This window comes from Megascapheus bottae, chromosome 35, assembly GCF_031878675.1.
Source record: "Megascapheus bottae isolate mThoBot1 chromosome 35, mThoBot2.hap1, whole genome shotgun sequence".
Taxonomy (NCBI): domain Eukaryota; kingdom Metazoa; phylum Chordata; class Mammalia; order Rodentia; family Geomyidae; genus Megascapheus; species Megascapheus bottae.
In genome coordinates this window covers 1,235,037-1,249,253 of record NC_143543.1, presented here as the reverse complement: position 1 = coordinate 1,249,253, position 14,217 = coordinate 1,235,037, and the positions used below count along the sequence as shown (strand labels likewise).

The following is a 14,217-nucleotide window of genomic DNA, read 5'->3' as shown; positions in this document are numbered from 1 at the left end:
TCTAGCAGTGAGGTCACTTGAGTACTGATAATCTTATTTCAAAATCACCTTGTGTAAATACATCTTATCCTATTCACACCAGCCAATCAGAAGCAGATTGTGTAGCTGAGCCCAGCCAATCGGAGCAGAGGGGCGGGGCCTGCTGTGTAGGCAAAACCTTCTGTAAGTACATTTCACCCTATTCACACCAGCCAATCAGAAGCAGATTGTGTAGCTGAGCCCAGCCAATCGGAGCAGAGGGGCGGGGCCTGCTGTGTAGGCAAAACCTTCTGTAAGTACATTTCACCCTATTCACACCAGCCAATCAGAAGCAGATTGTGTAGCTGAGCCCAGCCAATTGGAGCAGAGGGGCGGGGCCTGCTGTGTGGGCAAAACCTTCTGTAAGCACATTTCACCCTATTCACACCAGCCAATCAGAAGCAGATTGTGTAGCTGAGCCCAGCCAATCGGAGCAGAGGGGCGGGGCCTGCTGTGTAGGCAAAACCTTCTGTAAGCACATTTCACCCTATTCACACCAGCCAATCAGAAGCAGATTGTGTAGCTGAGCCCAGCCAATCGGAGCAGAGGGGCGGGGCCTGCTGTGTAGGCAAAACCTTCTGTAAGCACATTTCACCCTATTCACACCAGCCAATCAGAAGCAGATTGTGTAGCTGAGCCCAGCCAATCGGAGCAGAGGGGCGGGGCCTGCTGTGTAGGCAAAACCTTCTGTAAGCACATTGCACCCTGGTTAGCCTCAAACTGCAGTTCTCCTGATCCCTGCCTCCCAACAAGGCCAGGATCCTAGTGACATGTCCCAGAAGCCTCACATCATTTAATTAACACACAAAAACATAAAAAAAAGGGGGACTGAGCTGCTGTGATCCAGCGGGATAATTTTAGAGAAGGACCCTGTGCAGACAGTTTTGATGTGTGAGTGCATTCAATAAATTACTTCTTTATTCATTTATACCAAAAAGGTATCTGTCTTCATTTGCAAGTTATCTTGGTGGAGTTGGACACGGGCGCCGCGTTGTGTGATGTGTGTGTATGTGTGTGTGTGTGTGTGTGCTTCTTTAATGGCTACAGGTCGATATTAAACTTTCTTTTTGTTCTTGTTCTTGTTAAATGACCTTGGCATGATTATCCTTGACAGGAGATCTTCAAAGACTCGTCATCCAACTTCTTTCTTAGGGTGTGAAGGTGTTTTCTTTCTTTTTTTTTTTTCCCCTCTGGCTATCACAGTATTTCTCTTTGTGTGTGTGTGTGTGTGTGTGTGTGTGTGTGAATCCTGGGGCTTGCACTTGCACTCAGAGCCTGGCCACTGACCCTAGACTTTTTCATTCAAAGCTGGTGTTCTATCCCTTGAAACACAGCTCCGCTCTCACTTTTTGCTGGTTCATTGGAGATGAGAATCTCACAGATTTTCTTGCCCCGGGGCTGGCTTTGAACTGCGATCCTCCAATCTCAGCCTCCTGAGTGGCAAGGGTTATACTCATGAGATACCAGTGCCTGGCTAGTGTTTCTATGTTTGATTGAATGGCCAGCACAGAACAGACTCCATTTCTTCCCCCCTACCCCCAGTCCTGGGTCTTGAACTCAGGGCCTGAGCACTGTCCTTGGGTTTTCTTAAGGCTGGAGTGTACGGGTTCAGTGCTTCAATCTCAGGCTTCCACCACTCTCCTTCACCTCCCCCTGCCCCCTCAAGTTACATAGCTCAATTGTTAGAGAATGTACATTCAATAGAACGACCGCATTTGCTCATGCTTTGGTCTCTCTGTTTCTGTGCAAGGTTTTCTTGATCTGCTATTTTTTTTTTTAATTTAAAAATCACCCAACAGGGATCAGCATAGCAACCAAAGATAATTATACGAACACTTCATGTAAAAATACTCTCTCTAAATCTATGTAATTATATAATAACGGAGCACAGTAAGCTGCATTGCTAAGCTGCCTCTTAGGCATTTGGGCACTGTTTTGGCTCTCCCCACATATGCAGGAATCTAGAGGGGGCCAAGAAGGGAAAGGTTACTGGCAGTGGGCTGCCATCCCAGCTCCTCAGGATTCTGAGATCTGAGGATCACAGGTTCAAAGCCAGCCAGGGCAGGAAAGTCTAGGAGACTCTGATCTCCAATAAACCACCAGAAAACCAGACGTGGAGCTGTGGTTCAAGGGGTAGAGCACCAGCTGTGAGCCAATCAAACATGTGAGGTCCTGAGTTCAAGCCCTAGTGTACACACACACACACACACACACACACACACACACACTGTGATCAAAAGAGAAGGGGTAGGAGAACTGATGGAGATCTTTTTTTTAAATCACGTGGTTGTATTAATTTTCCCTTTCGCCCCTGCATGTTCATAAACCCACATGAACTCGACACCATTCTACTAAACCAACGTAAGCACGGCTGTGTGAAAACAGCTGCTCCACCGAGGAAGCCTGCCTGTAAAAATTCCCTTCTGGGTGAAGCGATGAAGACTCAACTTCAAGATCCAGTTGACCTTGTCAGCGCTTTCCCCCATTAGACCAGAATGAGGACAGGCTGCAGGCCAGGCCTCTCAGACTCTCTGGAGCCTGGCAAGACCTCCCTCACCATCGCCTTTCTTCTCCCATCCCGCCCTGCCCTCCCTCCACCCTGGGTGAAGTGGGAAATTGCCTGTGGAAATTGATTTCTTTCTGTAGTTACGAGCATCCATTGTGTGAGCGCCGTCTCTTGATGTCTCCCGGACCAATTCAGAGACTTTCCGTTCTCTCTCTCTCTCCCCACTGTCCATTCCAGCTGCTGGCCATGTGCTGGGTGGGGAAAAATGATCCAGCTGCAAAAGGCCTTCCGAATGGCTTCTACATGTTGAGATTTCATTGTGTGCAGGCGTGTGTGGATATATGCGTGTGAGGGGAAATGCGCGTGCAAGCTCGTGCACGTGCAACGAAGTGCACGGGTGTCTGTGTATATGTGTGTTTGCATGTATGCATATGCAACTGTGTACACGTGCCTGTGGCTGTATGCACATGCGTGCATGCCTGTGTTTGAGTACATGTATACACATGCGTGTGTAAAGATGCATATGTGTGTGTGTGTGTGACTACGTATTGGGGATGGAATTTAGAGCTTCACATGTATTAGACAAATATTTCATCATTGAACTCTATCCCAGTCCGAATATTCACAAACAGCAACAAAAAAAGAAAATGAGTGGTTGGGAGCGTGGCCTAGTGGTAGAGTGCTTGCCTAGCATGCATGAAGCCCTGGGTTCGATTCCTCGGTGCCACATACATGGAAAAAGGCAGAAGTAGTGCTATGGTTCAAGTGGTAGAGTGCCAGCCTTGAGAAAATCCCCAGACAGTGCTCAGGCCCTGAGTTCAAGACCCAGGACTGGCAAAAAAATTAAAAGTTCTACAACCCAGGAAATCAACAGGAAAATGAGCTCACCATGTTTGACATGGATGGTTTTATCTCCTGTGTTTTCATTTGCTATGTTGAGAGTTCTAGCCTCGGTCTCAGTGGAGTCACGTCAAATGGCAGAAAATACTTTTTCCTCTCGAGAATTATGGAAATGGATACTGGGGCAAGAAAGGTTTACAATGATCAATATAGTCTTTATTGATCCAAATGGCTAATGCAAACATATTCCATTTAAAAAAAATTCCCATGTCTCTGCCTAAAAGATTTTCATAAATATTGTAGCAGAATATTAGCTTGCATTATTTATGAATCTGTTGAACTTTGCAAGGATTTGCTGACAGCAAAAGGATAACAGCTTTAAGGATAGTTCCTTTTACACCACAAATAACCTAAAAGGTCATTCACAATCTTGCAATAACATGAGGAGAGTGGATATTTAGAATGAGTGTCAGAAGTTAGGAGACCTGATGATGGTTATTTGGTTTTTGTTACTGATTGCAAGTAAAATATAGGAATCCGATAAGGGCTTCTATGTCTTGAATAGTTAATGTGTTATTATTATTATTATTATTCTTTGTCAGTCCTGGGGCTTGAAATCAAGGCCTGGACACTGTCCCTGAGTTTCTTTTTCTCAATGCTAGCACTCTACCACTTGAGCCACGGTGCCACTTCTGGCTTTTGCTGAGTTTGTGGTACTGAGGAATCAAACCCAGGATCTTTTGCATCTACCATTAGGCCATGGTCCCAGCGCCTTATATTTAATTTTTATTTTGGCATTGTGTTTTGCTTTCAAGATTTTTTAAAAAAAATTTTCGGTGCTGGCACTGGGCCTTGAACTCAGGGCATGAGGGTTGTCTCTTACATGTTTTCACTGATGCCCCAGGTTTTGCTGCTTGAGCTACCGTTCCACTTCCAGCTTTTGGCTGGTAAATTGGATGTAAGCGTCTCTTGGATTTATTTGCCCGGGCTGGCTTTGAACCTCGATCCTCAGATCTCAGCCTCCTGAGGATTTAGGATTACAGGTCTGAACCACTGGCACCTGGCTTATGGATTTTTCCCCCCCAATTCTTCTTCTTGTATGCTAATGAATTAGTGTAGTTAGAACAAGAGTATTAAGAGTCTCTGATGAGATGATCAAAGTGTGAAAGAAAAAGCACAAAACCCTATCTGAGAAAACAAAACCTAAGGTTAAAAAAGAAAAAGCCAGGCTGGGAGGTTAAGAATTAGAGTATCTGCAAGGAAACGTGAGGCTCTGAGTTCAAATCCAAGCATCTCACGAACAAACAAACAAACAAACAAAAACAAAGCAAAAAAAACCCCCCACAAAACAACTCAAGCTCAGAGTCAGTGCAGTAGCAGAAACATATGGTGTCATTGAAGAATGGTTTGTATCTGCACGTCGTGGTTGTCAAGTTTTGGACTGGGTTGGCTATTGCTATTCAGTTGAGATGTTTTCTGTTCAGTATGGGGAAAATACCAATTTCACAGGGGATACTAAATCAGGAACCCCAGAGTCTTCCTGTGAGGCTTTCTCTGAAGCCAGGTACATATAATAAATGAATAAATAATTGCCAGATACGTATAATAAATAAATAAAACCAGGCAAATATAAAATACATCCACACCTAAAACCAGGTACAATTCCACAGTGCTTTTTCTTGAAATGATCCTGTTGCCCACAACAAACACATAACGTATTTACCTGTCTACTTAAAAAAAAGAGGGGTGTGTGTCTTGTCTTGTTGTTTCTCTGTGGTGGTCTTGGCTTCTTTTTGGGGTGACTAATGTGTAACAAGAAAAGAAGAAGCAATCTTTCCCGGAGACCATGAAGTATGGATCAGCTGTCTTTTGTTTTGTTTTGTTTTGTTTCTTCTCCTTCCTGCCATTCCTAGAGCTGAACTCTTATTCCTAGTGGAAATAGAGAGAAAAATATAATAAGTTCCTAGCATCTCAAAGGCTTTTAATGTTTCCCTCCAGGCTGGCGCTCTACCACTTGAACCACAGCTCCACGTCTGGTTTTCTGGTGGTTCACCTGGAGATCAGAGTCTCCTGGACTTTCCTGCCCAGGCTGGCTTTGAACCTGTGATCCTCAGATCTCAGCCTCCTGAGGAGCTGGGATGGCAGGCCAGAGACACTGGGGCTGGTTCGTCTGCACGTTGCTTGATCAACGCGCCACGGCTGCATCTTCAAAGCTGGAGCTGTATCTGTGAGGGAATTTATTTCCTTCTGGATTTATTTACTGGGGTTTGAACTCAGGGCCCCATGTTCATTAGTCTGTCCCACCTGAACCATGCCCCCGACCCTGTCGTTTCTTTCCCCAGAGATTTTCCTATCCCAGTCTGACCAGAGGCAGCCAGAAGGCTGCATTAGGCCTGATAATGGATTTTTTAAATGATAGTTTTGTAACCCATCGTGTCACTTCTCACACACCTCATGTATATGCATGGAGACACGTTGAATATGCAGATTCAAGGTGGCTCATGCATATGCAAATCCACAGCATCTCATGCCTATGCAGATCCAAGCTTTTTTCCAGTCTGCCTCCCCTCCCCTGTCCTCACAGAAACAGTGCTGAGTCTTTATTCATTGACTGATTGATTGATTGACTGATGGTTGCCAGGTCCTGGAACTTGAACTCAGGACCTGTGCTTCTGTCCCTCAGCTTTGGGATTTTTTTTTTTTTTTTTGCATTTTCTTCTAGCTTTCCAGAAAAGATTTAGAGTAGGTTGTGGTTTAAAAAAAAAAAAGCATCCAGTATCTATCTTTGCCAAATGTCAGTTCATTTACTTATTTATTTTTTTCCCCTAAATCTCACCATGCTACATATAATTGGAAGAATTCCTAGAGCAAATGAAACCTGGGTGGTAAACTCAACCTTCTCTGAATTTTATTACTCAGACCAGTACGCCTCTGCCCATCCTGCTAAGTCTATAAACCCTCAAAGCAGGGATTGGCTGTCTCTTCTGTCTTCACCAGAAAACTGCAAGTGGAGTTGTGGCTCAAAGTGGTAGAGTGCCAGACTTGAACACACAGAAGCTCAGGGACGGCACCTGGGCCCTGAGTTCAAGTGCCAGGAAAGGCACACACAGAAAACAATTAAATAAAAATCAACCCAACCACCAACAAACAAAACCATGATGCAGAGAGACAGAGAGAGAGAGAGAGAGAGAGAGAGAGAGAGAGAGAGAGAGAGAGAGAGAGAGAGAGAGAGAGAGAGAGAGAGAGAGAGAAACTCAAATGGGAACAGGAAGTGGACTGGATTAAACCAGATTCTGTGAAGATTTGGAGCAAATGGCAGGTGTATTTCCAAGGCACAATCGAGAGGAAAAGTTCTAAAACTCAGAGTAACAAAACATGGCCCTGGGTTGCTGGTGTCAGAATTAATCTAGGGGCTTTCTCCCCAGAAATTAAGTCACATCCTCTGAAGTGGCAGGTGGCACACTTAAGTAAAGCTCTGAAAATATTTTATATTTGAAAGGTTTATATTTTATAGTTGCAATGTCACCTGCGCTTCTAAAAATAATCATCTCCACAAACTTTACATAGTAGGGAAAAAAATCTTTTATTGGCTGAAATGAACTTTGCAATAACACAAATCACTTCTGTGCTGGATTTCAGGATGGTGCAAACTTGTATTTTAAAATAGTGGCCTTGTATTTTTAATTATAGAAGAATTCCCTGGGCTGAGAATATGGCCTAGTGGTAGAATGCTTGCCTCTAGCATGCATGAAGCCCTGGGTTTGATTCCTCAGTACCACATACACAGAAAAAAGCTGGAAGTGGTGCTGTGGCTCAAGTGGTAGAGCTCCAGCCTTGAACAACAGAAGCTCAGGGACAGTGCCGAGGCCTTGAGTTCAAGCCCTGGGCCGGGAGTGGGGAGGAAATTCCCTGTGAAATAATGTATTGGTATAAAGGTTCAGAATCTAGGCGTGTGCTTAATTATTTATTTATTTTGCTTGTCCTAAACTTTGGGCCTGGGCATTGTCCCGAGCTTGGTTTTTTCTGCTCTAGGCTAATGCTCTACCATTGAACCACAGTGCCACTTCCAGCTTTGTCTGTCTGTCTGTCTGTCTGCTTGCCTGCCTATTCTATCTATCTATCTATCTATCTATCTATCTATCTATCTATCTATCCATCCATCCATCCATCCATCCATCCATCCATCCATCCATCCATCTATCTATCTATCCATCCATCCATCCATCCATCCATCCATCCATCCATCCATCTATCTATCTATCTATCTATCTATCTATCTATCTATCTATCTATCTATCTGTCTATCTATCTATCTATCTACCTATGCTGACCCTGAGCGTCTAACTCTGGGTCTGAGCTCCGTGTAGAACTCTTTGGCCCATGGCTAGGTAGGTCGTGTTCTGTGACTTGAGGCACAGCTGTACTTCCAGCTCTCCGCGAATACTCTGGAGATCAGAGTCTCACAGACTTTCCTGCCCCGGCTGCCTTTGAACTCTGATTCTCAGATCGCAGCCTCCTGAGCAGCTGGGATGACGGGCGGGAGCCATCAGCATGCCTGGCTGAGTCCCTCAAATTTAATTTTAAAAGCCACGTTCTTCAGGCATCATTCGAAGGTTTACCAGTTGCCTATGTGTCCTGCCATGGTCGTTGTCTTTATAACATGCAAAGCGGAGCCAGATCTGTGATTCAGCATTGTGTCTTTCCGTGGCAGGGCAGTGGCTCTGTCTCGGGTTCTCAGCTCCCTCTCTGGAGTCGCGATCTGTTGGAGAGGAAGAGTGATCGCTTCTGACCACCGGCCTTGGTGGTTTTCAAGACTTCATTGCTTCGGGAAATGTGAGTGCATTCAGGCCCTCAAAATCTCCTGGCGTCTTGGGAAGAAATCAGAAGCAAAGCCTGGGACCCAGATTTTATGCTAGGAAACAGGAAGGATTTTAGGATTATTTGTTATTATTTATTATAAATTATTTATTTAGGATTATTTATTATTCAGCTGGGTGCCGGTGTGTAAACTGATCTACTCAGGAGGCTGAGATCTGAGGATCACAGGTTCAAAGCCAGCCGGGGCAGGAAAGTCCAGGAGACTCTGATCTCCAATGAACCACCAGAAAACCAGACGTGGAGCTGTGGTTCAAGGGGTAGAGCGCCAGCCTGGAGGGAAAGGAGCTCAGGGACAGTGCCCAGGCCCAGGGCTGGTGAAGAAAAAAAAAAAAGAAAATGAGTTTTGTGAAGTGAGGGGCTGATTGCAATAGGAAATAATAATAATAATAAATAATAATAAGAAAGGGAGGCAGAATGGCAGGGCTTGTAATGGCATTAAGGCCCCTGGATTGAGTGCTGGCACACAGGGAGAAAGGCAGACTTTGCCTTCTGTGTCGCCATGTCCCCAGGGGATTTATTTTTTCCTTTCTGTTTCTTTTTGGTATTCCAGCCAGGCTCCTGACCAGCTCTTCCATGCTTCATTTAGGGGCCCGACATGCTCCACGATGTGAGCAGGAGAGCGCGAGGCGCTAGTAAACTCCTGAATTAAAAGTCAGTGAGGAATGCTTCGGATGTGCTGGGAATGCGGAGTTCAGCTCCCGTTAGGATCAATGGAGAAGCCACTTCTGACTGCACTGGAAGAGCAAATGCAGAAGATGCTCTCTTAGCTTTATGTGTTGTTTTTCTTGTCCATTCTATTTCAGCCTTATGGTTCCTCCTCCCCCTTCCTCCTCCTCCTTCTCCTCCTCCTTCTTGCATAGTTATTTTTTGTCTGTTGTGGGATTTGAACTCAGGGCCTGAGCACTGTCCTTGGACTTTCTCAAGGCTGGTGCTCTACCCCTTGAGCCACAGCCCCACTTTCCCTTTTCTGGTGGTTCACAGGTGATCAGAGTCTCACAGACTTTCTTATCCAGGCTGGTTTTGAACTGAGAGATCCTCAGATCCCCGCCTCCTGTGTAGCTGGGATGACAGGGTCTAAGCCATGGATGCTGGGACTTGATCCACATTTCCTCACTAGAACCCCTACACTGAAAAGGAGCGATCGCATCACGGCATCTTATTACTCAAGAGCTGAGTAATTAGCTAAGTAATTAGCTAAGCAATTAACGAAGTCATTCGCTCAGCAATGAGCTGGGTAGCAGTCTCTGACACAGCTGGGATGGCAGGCAGGCATCCACCATGCCTGGTTTGTTTCTTGACATGGGGTCCCCTTTATTGTGTGCCCAATCTGGCTTCTGTGACCCTCTGACCTTTGCCCCTCTTGTTAGCTGGGATTCCAGGCGTGTGCCATGGTGGCCGGACAGGCCTCTGAAAGAGAGAGAGAGAGAGGGAGAGAGAGAGAGAGAGAGAGAGAGAGAGAGAGAGAGAGAGAGAGAGAGAGAGAGAGAGAGAGAGAGAGAGAGAGAGAGACCGACCCCTGGACACCCCAGCCTGTGAGAGGGTTGGGGCCTGGAGGGGTGGGGGACAGATCTGACAGCTGGCCTTTGGGTTTGTGACAAGCTGGCTCTGTGACAGAGGTCAGAGTTAACACAGGCGAAATCCTTCTGCAACCAGGGATACTGGCTGTTGTCATGGAAACGGGGCTGGATTTCCATCACCCACCCAGGAGCTTTGGCCTCCAAACCCAGGCAAACCAGCAGCAGAGGTGCTGTGAACCCTGAGCTGGGGCTGGGGCGGGGGGTCTTTCCTCAGAAGCCAGGAGGGGCTGTCAGCCTTGGGTCACCCCCCTTCTTTTCTTCTGGCAAGAGAAATAACCCTTCTCCGCCCTCTCTGGGCCTCGTTTGCTGGTGGTCCATGCTCCATGGCGTTTGATGACTGACTCCAGGATAATGGCAGCCATCCGCCATCAGAGTGTGTGTGCGGGAGAGGTTTTGTTCCCTGAGGTTAAACGGACTCTCAGAGTTCCTCCTTTCTCCCGGCCTCAGCTCCTAAAATGGTTGATTGGGTGGGTGGTGGTGATGATGGGAAGTTCAAGAGACGTGTGGATCCACCCAGCGAGGCAGAGAAGCCATGAACTCCCTCCACGCATTCAGGAGGTGGTCAAGTGCTTTGTCCAGGACTCTGACCCATGTCCTTGGATTTCTTACAGTGGCTGAGTCAGATTTTCTAGCATCATCTTCAGTTTTATGGCCGGAAGTCATTCCTGCTGGCAGGCAGCCGAATGGAGTTTCCTGCAGCTTGTTTGTACTTATGAGTTTCCGTAGTGAAAAAAAAAGAAAAAGAAAAAGAACCGAAAGCGAGTGCATATTTGCTCTTATGATTTCCCATTCATTTTTCTTTTTGCCAGTGAGCTCAGGGCCTGAGCACTGTCCTTGGGCTTTCTCAAGGCTGGCACTCAAATCAACTCCAGTTGGATCTGAACTTTGATTTCCCTACCTCCGCCTTCTGCAGAGCAGGGGTTCAAGGCTTGCCCCCACCCACCCATGGACATGGCCAGAAAAACTGTCCTGATTGTTGAAGCATGCAGAGTTCTGTAGCATGGAATTATCTGTAACTAGTACTTGCCAACATGATGATTTTATTTTTCCTTTCACGGCACCTGGGGAAAGGACACACACACACACACACACACACACACACACACACACACCAGAACCCACGGTGTAACTGCATATAAGGAAATGATTGGGATAATGTGATAAGATTTAATTATATCACAGGGAAGGTCTCTGAGGACCCAGTGCAAGCAGAGAACAAGGCTGGAGGGGAAGAGACATCTTTGCCACCCTTTATCCGGGTGAAGATTGACTTCTGCCGTGCACCCCAGCTGCGTTCCCTTCCCACCGTGTGTGTGTGTGTGTGTGTGTGTGTGTGTGTGTGTGTGTGTGTGATGGTGGGGGGGTGTGGGAAATAGTCAAGACAATTCTCTTGCTAATTTACCTGCAAAAGACCAAATTACAGAATGAGTGTTCTTATTTCCCCTTTTAATTATCCAGGTAGGGGGTTCAGGATAATTAAGTTTCCATGGCATTTCTGCACCTGCGTGGCAGAGACATTTCCACTATCTCTGCGTCTCATGGACTCTTTCTTTCCCGGGCTGGCCTTGAACTGCGATCTTCAGGTCTCAGCCTCCTGAGTTGCTGGGGTGACAGGCGCGAGGCAGCAGTGCCCGGCTCACAGTGTTTATTTTCAATCATCGTTCGCAGTATTAAAACGTACACACCCAGAGAATCAACCCTTGGTTCATTGGTAAATAAATACGCAGAGAAGCAATAACCCACCATTTAATAAGGCGAACCCAGTTAATTCTTACAAAAGGCAGGGTTGTTGGACGACAGTTTGCAAATCCCTTCATCCTTTTGAATTTTAAGAGGCTGAAGAAATTAGTGAGAGAGGATGAATTCTAAGCTCCTGTTCTTTATGGGTTATGGCTGGAGATTATTATTATATATTATATATATTATATATTATTATTATATACAGGAATTATGATCACATTGAGTACTATCAATGGTAGGTTGCACTTTACATTATTATTATTATTATTATTATTATTATTATCTGTTGTGGGGCTTGAACTCAGGGCCTGTTTCTTTTTGTGCACAATTCTCATGTGACAGTCTGTCCATTTGTGTTAAACATCGTCTCCTCCTCCTCTCTCTCTCTTCCTCCTCCTCTTCTTCCTCCTCCTTTAGGGAATCATTTTAAGTGGATCAAATTCTAAGCCCTATTTCTGCAAATACCTCCTTCCTCCCCCCACAAATGACTAATTTTCCTCCAACATACAGCTGCAAATTAAAAACCATTTACTGCCACCCATTGATCCGTTTGTCCCTCAAACCAATTGACCTAGATATAACAGAGGCCTAGAGGGACCCCCAGAAAATAATCTAGGAGAAAAGTAATGTAGGTCACTCTGCCTCACGGATTTATTCTTCTTCCTTTAAAAACTTTTTTTTTTTTCCTTTCCTGTTTCCCTATAGGTTTCTGTACTCATCCTGCGTCCAAAATGGAGGGATCAAGTTACCTCTGGGGAAACAGAGGCAGCAAGAGGAACTGCCATATAAATAGTTGTATCTGTCAGAGGAAGCCACCAGAGCCAGCTGGAGAAAATATCCTTCTGTGTCATTTCCTGCTCCATAGATATGCTTAAAACATTTGTGCAGGCCAACCCAGTTGTTGGTTGAAACAAACAAAACCCCCACAAACTGTGTTTCCAAGGTGTTTATTTTTATTTAGTCACTTAATGTGTGTGTGTGTGTGTGTGTGTGTGTGTGTGTGTGTGTGCGCGTGTGTGTGCGCCAGTTCTGGGGCTTGAACTCAGGACCTCAGTACTGTCTTTGAGCTTTTTTGCCCTCAAAGCTGGCGCTCTACCACTTGAGCCACAGTACCACTTCGAGCATTTTGGCGCTTCCATTGGACCTAAGAGTCTTGTGGCTTTGAATCCTCATCCTCACATCTCAGCCTCCCGAGCAGCTGACATTACAGGGTTAAGTACCAGCAGCAGGCCTTTAGTTTGGGGGTGGGCGTGGGGGAACAACTTATAGGCTGGTTTCTCCCGTCTCTTTGTATTTTTTTAGAAAATGTTCAACATTTGAGTTGAGGATTTCATCTCTGAGTCAAATACTGAAAAAATGATTCAGAGGAAAAATTACAAAAACAACAAAAAAAGAGTTTTACTTTCATGGTGGAATCAAAAGCAGCCAGACTCTCTGTCTGTCTGTCTGTCTATCTATATAATATATATGTATTATATATTATGTCTGTCTATCTATCTATCTATCTATCTATCTATCTATCTATCTATCTATCTATCTATCTGTCTGTCTTTCCATCTACCATCTATCAGCGCTGTCTTTTCCACAAGCGGGATCTCTTCATTCAAGAGGGCTTTCCTTCCACACATGCGTGCTGGAGGCCTGCCCCCCCCCCCCCCCCCCCCGTCTGCCACTGTGTAGAAAACAAACATCCTGCATGCCATCCCTGCCCAGCTTCAGCGAAAGGCTTCCTAGAATCTCTGTTATTTCTGAATTGGATAATGTCCGCCTGCAGCTACTTCAAACGTGTCTGACTTGGTGTGCATTGCACAAACACCGCCGTAGCCACCATCATTTTGACCCAGAATGTCAGCGTGAGCAAAGGAAAACAGGAGGAAAAAAATGACCAGGTAGACATTTAGAAGGTAAAGCTACAAGAAGACGAGCGGAAGAGCTGACATAGGTGTTGGCAATGTTTATTTCCAGTCCTGGGGTTTGAACTCAGGGCCTGAGCACTGTCCTTGGACTTTCCCAAGGCTAGAGCTCTACCACTTGAGCCTCAGCACCACTTCTGGCTTTTTTTCTATGTATGTGGTACTGAGGAATCGAACCCGGGTCTTCCTGCATGCTAGGCAAGCACTTTAACCACTAGGCCACATTTCTGGCAAGTTTGTGACATTCTAATCTCAAATTAACTTCCTCCCCTCACCCAGTAAAAAGCCAGAGGTGGCGTTGTGGCTCAAGTGGTAGAGCACTGGCCTTGAGTTAAAGAAAGCTCTCAGGTCCTGAGTTCAAGCCCCGAGACCAACAAAAAGAAATAAGTAGATAGAAGATGTCTGAATAGAAGAACCATTATGGTTCTACATCTGTAGTCTCAGCTTGTTAGTGAAGAAAGAAATTGAATCCATAAGCAAAAAATAAATGTGGTTTTCTTCTTAATGTGACATTTCAGTGGAAGCTTCACTGGTAATTATGGGGCATTAAATTGTTTATTATCACCAGTCTCTATAAATAAGGCCACCTGCACAACCAGTCATTGTAATCCAGTCATGTGGAAAAAATTAAGGCAGCCTCTTATCTGATTATTACTTTGAGCTTTTGTTCACAGTGCAAATGAATGTGAATTTATTAATTTTGTTTGTTGGTTGGTTTTGCTTTTTTGGTTGGTCCTGGGTCTTG

At 45.4% G+C, this 14,217-nt stretch overlaps 1 long non-coding RNA gene across 1 annotated transcript; it reads left to right on the top strand.

The window, feature by feature from the left end:
* Window positions 1-10,022: 10,022 nt before the first annotated feature.
* On the top strand, window positions 10,023-12,489 carry LOC150042472 (uncharacterized). The gene is made up of 3 exons (XR_016533614.1): window positions 10,023-10,173; window positions 10,210-10,286; window positions 12,265-12,489. It is a non-coding gene; the product is annotated as an uncharacterized LOC150042472 (long non-coding RNA).
* Window positions 12,490-14,217: the final 1,728 nt, after the last annotated feature.